Raw genomic sequence first — 10377 nt, 5'->3', positions numbered from 1 at the left:
AAGCTGAAGTCAGATAATCGCCAGCTTCTCATTCAAATTTTCCCGTTCCACCTTAAATTTAAGGTGGAACAGGAGAGTTAGCTAGTTAGCTACCGAGACATTAGCAAACTGCTAGCGATTTTTTAAGCTTGTTATGAAGAAAACGACCATAATACACTGAAACAACATTAAACTAAGATAATCCGATGGTTATTGTAACCTTTTTACTGAGAAAATTCTCACATTTGTGTGTTTCTTTGGTCTCTTGTTCAGCCATCTTGCTTATTTTTCATTTCTTTCTCATAACTCTCTGTTTGGAATCTCTGAAAAACTTCTATTTGGAGGGTCACGTAGCTCCTAACACTTCGCCCTACCCCTCTATCTCAACAAGAATCAGGATACCCCACTTCTAGACATGAACATGCAAAATGGAGGGGTAGGGCTAAGTGGTAGGGGTGAGGGGTGAAATGGGACGGGGCCTTAGAAAACATTAGCAAGACATTAGCTGTCATGACATTAACAGTAATGGTAACATGACACTGTTATACAGTATTACTGAGCAAAATCTGTCATAACAGTATATGACAGCTTTTTATGGCATGTTTATGGCACAGTTATATCAAAGTTATGTAGCAAAATTCAAGTAAAGTGTAGCATCTCTAAGTTTATACCACATAGAAAGCTACTGAAGGTGGACGATGGGTTGACTGCACTGATAAACTGCTGACTGACCTGCTGATGAAATGTTGACTATCAATACAACCTGCATACCTGCATACCTGTATATCATTAACTAACAGCCAGTGACTAAAAAAACACCCCCACTCAGCTAGAACTCACAGAAAAACGCTCTCGTCAACGTGCACAACGTGATTCAACCTCAGACTTCATTATGTAAACAGAAGCTTTGACTTAAAAATGTGACATGGACACAAATCATTTTCCCCAAGGCAGCAATGATCTGCAAATCCTTTTTGACGTGTGTTCAATTGAAAACAGTACAAAGACAAGATACGCAATGTTTCAACAAACTAACCTTATTGTTTTTTATGTGTACACTTATTCTAAACTTGATGCCTGTAACATGTTCCAAAAAAGTTGGGACAGGTGCATGTTTACCACTGGGTTACATCACCTTTCCATTTAACGATGTTCAGTAATCATTTGGAAATTGAGGATGCCAGTTGTTGTAGTTGTGTAGGTGTGGCTGGATCACATGGATGCCTCCAGCGCGCACTGGAGCAGTTTGCAGCTGAGTGTGAAGTGGTTGGTATGCGGATCAGCACCTCCAAGTCTGAGTCCATGGTCTTAGCCCGGAAAAGGATGGCATGCCCACTCCAGGTAGGGGGAAAGGACTTGCCCCAGGTGGAGGACTGTAAGTATCTCGGGGTCTTGTTCACGAGTGATGGGAAGAGGGATCGTGAGATCGACCGCAGGCTGGGACAGGTGGCAGCAGTAATGTGGTCGCTGTACTGGACTGTAGTGGTGAAGAGGGAGCTGAGCCGTAAGGCGAAACTCTCTGTTTACCGGTCGGTCTACATCCCGACCCTCACCTGTGGTCATGAGCTGTGGGTAATGACCGAAAGAATGAGATCGCGAATACAAGCGGCGGAAATGAGCTTTCTTCGCAGGGTGGCGGCTACACTCTATTTGATAGGGTGAGGAGCTCGGCCATCCGGGAGGAGCTCGGAGTAGAGCCGCTAATCCTCCGCATTGAGAGGAGCCAGCTGAGGTGGTTCGGGCATCTGATCCGGATGCCCCCTGGACACCTCCCGGTGGGGGTGTACCAGGCACGGCCTACCGGGACAAGACCCCGGGGTCGTCCTAGGACGCGCTGGAGGGATTATATCTCCAGGTTGGCCTGGGAGCAGCTTGGGGTCCCCGGGAATGAGCTGGAGGAAGTTGCGGGGGACAGGGTCATCTGGGATTCTCTGCTCTCCCAACTGCTACCGCGACCCTAGCTGGACTAAGCGGTTAACGACGACGATGATGATGATGAGTTGTTGTAGTTGTGAAATGGGATTGTTTCCCATTCTAACTTGATGTAACACTTCAGCAGCTCAACAGTTCGGGCTCTCCGTTGGTGTATATTGTGCTTTATAATGCACTACACGGTTTCAGAGGGTGACAGGTCTGGACAGCAGGCAGGTCAGTCTAGCACCTGTACTTTCTTACTGTAAAGTTTGATGGAGGAGGGATGATGATATGGGGCTGTTTTTCAGGGGTTGGTCTAGAACCCTTAGTTCCAGTGAAGGGAAATCTTAATGACTCAGCACCAAGACATTTTGGACAAATGTACACTTCCAACTTTGTGGGAACAGTTTGTTGAAGAACCTTTCCTGTTCCAGCATGACTGAGCCCCAGAGCACAAAGCAGCTCCATAAAGGCCTGACTGGGTGAGTTTGGTGTGCAAGAACTTGACTGGCCCTCACAGAGCCCTGACCTCAACCCCATCAAACACCTTTAGGATGAACTAGAATGTAGATTGCGAGCCAGGCCCTCTCGTCCAACATCAGTTTCTGACCTCACAGATGCTCTTCTGGATGAACGGGCAAAAATTCCCACAGACTCTCTCCAACATCTTGTAGAAAATAATAATTTAACAGGAGAATGAAAAAAACATTCTTAACTTTGAATGGAAGTTAATGGAACTAGATTTTTTCCAAGTAATTTTTGAGCTTTTCTATTTGTCCATTTTATCTTGAGATTTTAGCACGTTGTAAACACCAGCTGGCATTTTCAAATTCTGTAAAAAAAAGTACAAAACGACAAAATACACCAAATATGTGCAGAATGTTTTTTGCCATTGTCTTGTTGAAACATGCATAGATGTGCCTGGAAAAGCCATCATCTAGAAGGCAACATATTCATTCATTCGTTTATCTTCTAAGCTGCTTATCCTCCTGGGTCGTGGGGGGTGCTGGAGCCTCATTTGATGGAAAGGTCGCCAGTCTATCACAGGGCTTATTGAGCATATGTTGCTCCAAAATGCGCATGTACCCCTCAGCATTAATTGTGTCTTTACAGATGAGAACTCCCCCCTCATACCCTGACAGATGCTGGATTTTGAACTTCATGCTGGTAACAATCTTGATGCCCCTTTTTCCTCGCTGGCCTGGAAAACACAAAGAGGATTATCTCCATAAACAATCTGAAAGGTTGACTCGTCAGACCACAAGACATGTTTCTGTTGAGCATCAGTCCATCTCAGATGAGCTCCAGCCCAGAGAAGTCGGCGGCGTTTCTGGATGTTCTTGATATATGGCTTCTGCTTTGCTTAGTAGAGTCTTACCTTGCATTTGTAGATGCAGCAACAAACTATGTTTACTGACGAGGGTTATCTGAAGTATTCCCAAGCCCATGTGGCTAGATTCCATATCCGTTTTTATTGCAGTGCCATCTGAGGGGTCGAAGGTCACCAGCATTTAATATTGGTCTTTGGCCTTGTTCTCTATGCACAGAGATTTGTCCGGATTCTCTAAATCATTTGATGATGTTAGGGACTGTAGACAGTGAAGCTGCTAAAAATGTTATTCTTAAACTGCTGCACTATTTGCTCTCACAGTTTCTCACAAAGTGGCGACTGAGCCTTTTGTGAATGCTCCTTTTATCCAATCATGGTAGCATCACCTGTTACCTATTCATCTGTTTACCCATGGAAAATTCAAAAACGTGTTTTTCATCGTTCCATAAACTTCCCAGTCTTACACTGCCCCTGTCCCAACATTTATTTTTTCCATCAATTTTGAAATAAGCATATATTTACAAAAATTGACAAAGTAAAACATTAAATATCTCCTCTTTGTGCAGTTTTCAATAAATACGTTTAAAAGAAAGTTTACAAATCACTGCTTTCAGTTTTTATTGGCATTTTACTGACTGGCTCAACTTTTTTGGAACTGAGTTTGTTGATTTTAGCTTCAAATATTGCAAAAATATACACAAAAAAAGCACTCACAGATTTTTCATCTCAAAGATGAAATATTTATATACATATATAATAATATATAAAAGTGTACGTCCTCCAAATAATAGGCCTATTATGGACAGTTTTAAAGTGAAACCAGTAGCTTTATGGTAAAATATTATGTTTAGTGTTGTGTTTTGTGTAGTCGCCTGACTTAAGTAGAAGTATTTTTGACATAAAAGACAAACAGGCCGCAGGTAAGTTAACGTGGAATGATCCAAATGTTAGCACTAGCCTGTCTGAGTGCTGGGGGTGGAGCTTCAGAAGTAACACTGAAGGGAGGGGCTGTATTTGTTTGGCTGCCGAGTTTCGAAAGCAGCCAGCTTTCACTAAAGTCGCTAGGTTTGCCTTAAAGTGATAATAAAGGCATTTTTCCAGCTCAACTTGACTTGAGTCCAGTAGCTTTTGGCACCAGCTATGTTTTCCACTGCAGATATGGCGCCCCCATAATCATAATCTGGTCATCATAGCGACGCCACATGAAACTGCCGTGACGTGAAGGAGACAAACTTCGTCCAGAAGAGGCTGATGGCAGCAAGATAAAAGATGGCTGAAAAAACAGGAGAGTTTGGAATAAACTACATCATCAGATGAGTTCAGACGGTGAGACGATTTGTCGTTGCTCAAGCGTGTTTAGGGTGACAGTGACGATTCTCTCCAACCAGTCAGCAGTCTGCAGTTTTTCCATGTCACCTTTTGATATCGGCTCAGCTCGCTTGCAACCTTGATGGAGGTGATACCAGAAATCACCCCTGGTACAAGGTTTGCCTGGAAAACCAAAAAAATGAGAAGAGCCCAGTGGAGTTGAGCCGGTACCATGCACTGGAAAAGCAGCTTAAGATAGCTCTCAGACTTGGTGCAGAGCTTCGCCATCTGCTGGCAGCTTTGGAGACCTTGTAGTCTTATAAAGCCATCTTCAGTTTTTCTTTTGTTTGTTAATTAATCATTTGGATCTCTGACCGAGTGTAAAATAAACTCAGTACAGGGACGGCCCGGCATGTTACTTTACACAACCTGTAATATGCCTCACTGATTCATTATTGACCTGCATTTTAAACACAAACAGCAGGGGGCGATCTGTTTGATGAATAAATAAATAAATAAAGTCGGAACGCTGTATTCTGTTTGTATACATGTGAAAAAGACACTCGTACTCCAGGGAGCGAACGACAGAGAGGATGAAAGAGTGAAGGTGAAAGTGGTGAAGGTGCTGCAGGGCTGAGAGGAGCGACGAGGTTCTGAAACCTGTCGCCGGGTAAAGGCCAGTTACCATGGCAACCAGGAGCTGCCAAAGTGGCGTGTTTGATGGATGACAGTTTGAGCCGCAGAATGACGGATCCTCCACCTGGAGCCTGCTTACAGGGAGAGAAGGAGAGAGAGAGAGAGAGAGAGAGAAAGAGGTGCATGAGGACAGAGATAGAGGGAGAGAGAGGGAGAGAAAGTCAGGAGAGAGAAAGAGGTGCATGAGGACAGAGATAGAGGGAGAGAGAGGGAGAGAAAGTCAGGAGAGAGAAAGAGGTGCATGAGGACAGAGATAGAGGGAGAGAGAGGAAGAGAGATAAAGAAAGAGAAAGAAGAGAGAAAGTAAGAGAAAAATAAAAAGAGAGAGACTGACAGGAAAGAGAGATAGGAAGAGGGCAGAAAGAGTAAGAGAAAAAGAAAGAGATGAGAGAAAAAGCAGAAGACAGACAGACAGAGAGAGAGAGATACAGAGAGAGAGAGAGTAACTGACACTAATCTCTATTAGCGCTGACAGTGTCGAGATGTTTGTCAGGCACTGCATGTAACCACACACACTCACACACTCACACACACACACACACACACACACACTCACACACTCACACACACACACACACAAACACACACACTCACACTCACACACACACACACACAAACACACACAAACACACACACACACACACAAACACACACACATACACACACACACACACAAACACACACACACACACCCACACTCTCTCTCACACACACACACACACACACACACACACACACACTCACACACAAACACACAAACACACACTCACACTCACACACACACTCACACACACACACTCTCAGAGCTGAGGTGTCGTGCGCTCAGTTCTGTAACGGGTGATGAGTGACTGAAATAAAAATAACAAACTTTTGTTAGAGATGACAGAGAGACAGAAACAGAGAGAGAGAGAGACAGAGACGGAGAGAGAGAGAGAGAGAGAGAGAGAGAGAGAGAAAGAGTTGAAGAGTATGAGTGAGTGAGAGAGAGAGAGATAGTTGAGGAGTATGAGTGAGAGAGAGAGAAAGAGTGAGAGAGGATAAAGAGGCAAGAGTTTTAAGAGATAAGAATAAGGAAACAAACAAACAAACAAATTAATAAATGAAATAAAATCACTGAAATATAAGTAAAATAGGACTGAAATAAAACAATCATAGTAATTATGTGTGTGTACGAGAAAGAGGACGTTTACTTATTTTTAAATTCATTTAATGCAGTTATTCAATGATTTATAGAAATAAAATGTATATTATTTATATTATATATATATATATATATATATATATATAGTTAATCATATTTATTGATTTTTATTTATTTAGTTATTAATAAAAGAATATGTAAAAATATAAAATAAATGTATGTTTGAAAAATAAAATGTGTATTTATAATGTAATATTTACACAAAAAAGTTTGCTGTATAAATAAATGCACTTATTAAAAATGGTCCTGGTTATGTGATGCCCAAGTTCAACAAACAACTTCAGTCTCAGCTTCCCCAACACACACACAGGTGTGTGTGTTTACAAGGTTTATACCACATTTTGGGGACCAAAACCTGCTCATACACTCCTGCTTCTCCCTTGGGACAGTGTGTGGAATGTATATAAAGACAGAAATCAGTGATCTATAAATCCACTTTGACCTGTATTTTAATAAAAGCAGCATAAAATGAGATACTTAATATTTTATCGTATCAACTTCATTGTTTTTTTGTAAATATTCAAACTGAAGCCTGTAACACAAGTTGGGATGGGAGCAGATTAAGACCAGGAAAGCTGTGAAATGTTCAACAAACATCTTAAACACACTTTTAGAAATAAAGGTTCTGTTCAGGTACATTTTTCGTTCATCAAGGTACAAACAGTGTAAATGTTCCCTCAAAGCTCCAACAGTGGTTTTAAGGTCTGATTGTGAACCTTAAATAAGTTTTTCCAGGTGAAAAGTTCGTATTTGTACCTTTTCATAACCGAATGTTTTAAACAGAACAGTAAAATAAAAGCCTGGAGACGAGACGGGGTGTGTGGAGTCAGTACAGCTTAGAACATATCATTTCAGTGGATTATGGCTCAGTTATGTTCCCTGACTGAAGGTACTGAGATGGACCCTTGAGGGTTCCACCCCAGTGACAGGAGGGGAACTGACCCAGAGACAGTTTAGTACCTTTATTTCTGAGAGTGCAGGGGATGCAGTGATGCTTGGGTATAAAAGGAGCATCCAGGAAAGGCTGAGTCCTTTATGAGCGAGGATGAGTCGAGGCTGCCACATCAGCGAATAATCAAGCTGTTTCAGAATGATGCTCCTCAGTGTGTGATGCCTCTGAATAACTGAATGTCCTTGACATTCGACACCTCGGATGGCGCTTTATTTAAAACTGGCATGTTTCTGCGATGTCAAGAAACACTCTTGGTCGCTGCATCCTTGTCTAGAACACGTCTTCTCTGGGCTGGAGCTCATCTGAAATGGACTGATACTCAGTGGAAACGTATTGTGGTCTGAGGAGTCAACCTCTCCGGTTGCTTATGGAAATAATGGACGTTGTGTTCTCCAGGCTGAAAAAAGTAATGGACCGTCCAGATTGTTACTAGCATAAAGCTCAAAATCCAGCGTCTGTCATGGTCTGGAGGGTATTAGTGGGTAACCTGCACATCCATGAATGCACCATTAACGCTGAACACACGCTGGAGCAACATATGCTGCCTTCTAGACGCCGTCTTTTTCAGGGATGTCCTGCTTATTTCAACAAGACAACACTAAGAATCCTTCTACACTTGTTATAACAGCATGACAAATCACAGTTATTAAGTGCTGCTAAAAGGGAAAGTGATGTAACACAGTGGTAGACAAACTCCTGCTCCAGATTTTGGAACGTGCTGCAGGCATTAAAAGCGAAGTTCGTAAGCTCTGGTGCTGTTTTCAATTTACTAAGGGTTAATTTACTTGGTAGATTCCTCTGCTGATGCTTCTGGACACATCATCAGCGATGTTCCTGGACTCCTCCAGGCGACGCAGCTGAAGCTGATCAGACACCAGCTTGTGTCCAGATGGCGAGCTCGCTACCTGCCTCCATGGCGCCCCTCTCCTGAGACACAGCTGATAGAGATGATGCTGTATAGTGGATTTTTTGTATATTTACACTACTGGTTGAGTTTGGAATCAACATTTTCCACAATATAAAACCAGATAAATGTATAAAATACTCATTATGCTACACTCTTAAGAAGTTGGGTTCTTTAGTGAAGACAATGGTTGAATCAAACCATGAACACTCAAAGAACCATTTGCATGCTTAATGGTTCTCTGCATGGTGAAATTGTTCTTCAGGTTGGTGGAGAATGTGTTGTATGTGGTTCTTTACACCGAAAAAAAAGTTCTGCTGTTGTTACAATGTCAAACTTGTAGCAATAGAATAGCCTTTTGGTGCTACATAGAACCATATACAGCACATTCTCCATCAATCTGCATGCAAATGGTTCTTTAAGTGTTCATGGTTCTATATAGAACCACTGTCTTTCCTAAAGAACCCTTGAAGGACCATTTTTTAAAGTGTAGGCCAGCGCAACTTCATAGTTTCTAACTAATCCATAGAACAGAGTGCTGAAGATGAAGACTGAGAAAAGCTGTTTAGCATTGCTAATAAATAAATAAATAAAGACAGACAGACAGACAGACAGAAAGAAAGAAAGAAAGAAAGAAAGATTTAACACCCAGTATGTGTTATGTTTGAAAAGTGGTGATATAACTTCAAGGTAGATAATTTACTGTTAAAATTATGATAAATGCATCATAGTAGTGTGCAATTTACAATATAAGCTGAACATTCTTGTAATATTGAAAAACAATGTTTTGGTTTCTAGTTTTGATTTAAATCTACGTAATGTAAGGTATTATTGCATATAAAGTAAAGCACATTATTAATAGTATTAAATATTATCAATATATTACTAAATCATTAACAATTGATTCCAAGTTTCTGATTGGTAGTGTAATGTTGTTAATTGTATGTGTCTGTATTGTGTATTTACAGCTGGGATAGGCTCCAGCACCCCACCACGACCCAGAAGGATAAGCGGTTTAGATGATGGATGGATGTATTGTGTATTTGATAAGTTGTGTATTTTATTGTTATTTTTAGGACTGACTCTGAAAAATGTGCTGTACAAAGAAACACTCATACAAAAAATATGCAGTGAATTTCAGAAGTAAATGCAAACAAGGAAACAAGCAGTTCTATTAAAAAACGGAAAACAGCTGTAGAACATTCCTTTATTCTTCTTTTTTGACATTTCACAGAAAAAAAATTCACATCGAAACTGAACAATGCTGAAATTTCAAACGGTATTCTGTTGAAGCTGTGAGACAAACAGGTTTTTAATAGTTTATGGGGCTCTTCCTTTTTTGTTCCTTCTCAGAGTTTGAGATGATCACAGACGGAGAGACTCAATAACAACAAATATAATATAAACAGTGAACGATGAAGAACAGCAGTGCAGAGGTGCTGTGTGTACCGAGTCCTCGAGGCTGAGACAAGAGTAGACGACCAACCTCTGCTCTGCTCTGGAATAAATTTCAATAGCAGTTTTGTACCTTCATGGTCTGGATGCAGCGAACTATTAGAGACTTTCAGCATCTCAGCTGCAGGGACGGTTGGACCAATCAGACGCTACCTGAATGTTTTAGAATCCACAAACAAAATATACTCAATCAAAATGTCACAAATTTGTGACAAATACAAAAAATTAGAACTAAATGAGAAGATTTACACTCATTTTGATTTACATGTATTACTTATTTTTCCAGTTTTTACTTTCATTTTTTCTCTTAACTGATTTTGCTGACACATTTTTTGCTTCTGGAACCTTTTTGGCACATTTTGACAGGGAGTGGGTCGTAGGCTGTTCACCTGGGCTGCGTTCGCCTGTACAAAACGTGGCAAAACGTTTATTTAAACATAAACAATGGTGCATTGAGCACTCTGTTGTATTACGCTAGCATTGCAACTATGGCAGCTGAGAAGGCCATTCTTGGCGTCCTTGTAGCGTATTCTATTAAAACCCTATTAATGTCTTCTCATGTCTTCAGTTCACCAAGCTGCAGTAGCCACATTTGCAAAGGACTATATTAGAATCCATTGTGTCTTTTTAATACAGTG

This window comes from Colossoma macropomum, unplaced genomic scaffold (genome assembly GCF_904425465.1).
Source record: "Colossoma macropomum unplaced genomic scaffold, Colossoma_macropomum, whole genome shotgun sequence".
Taxonomy (NCBI): Eukaryota; Metazoa; Chordata; class Actinopteri; order Characiformes; family Serrasalmidae; genus Colossoma; species Colossoma macropomum.
This window is presented reverse-complemented; position numbering follows the sequence as displayed.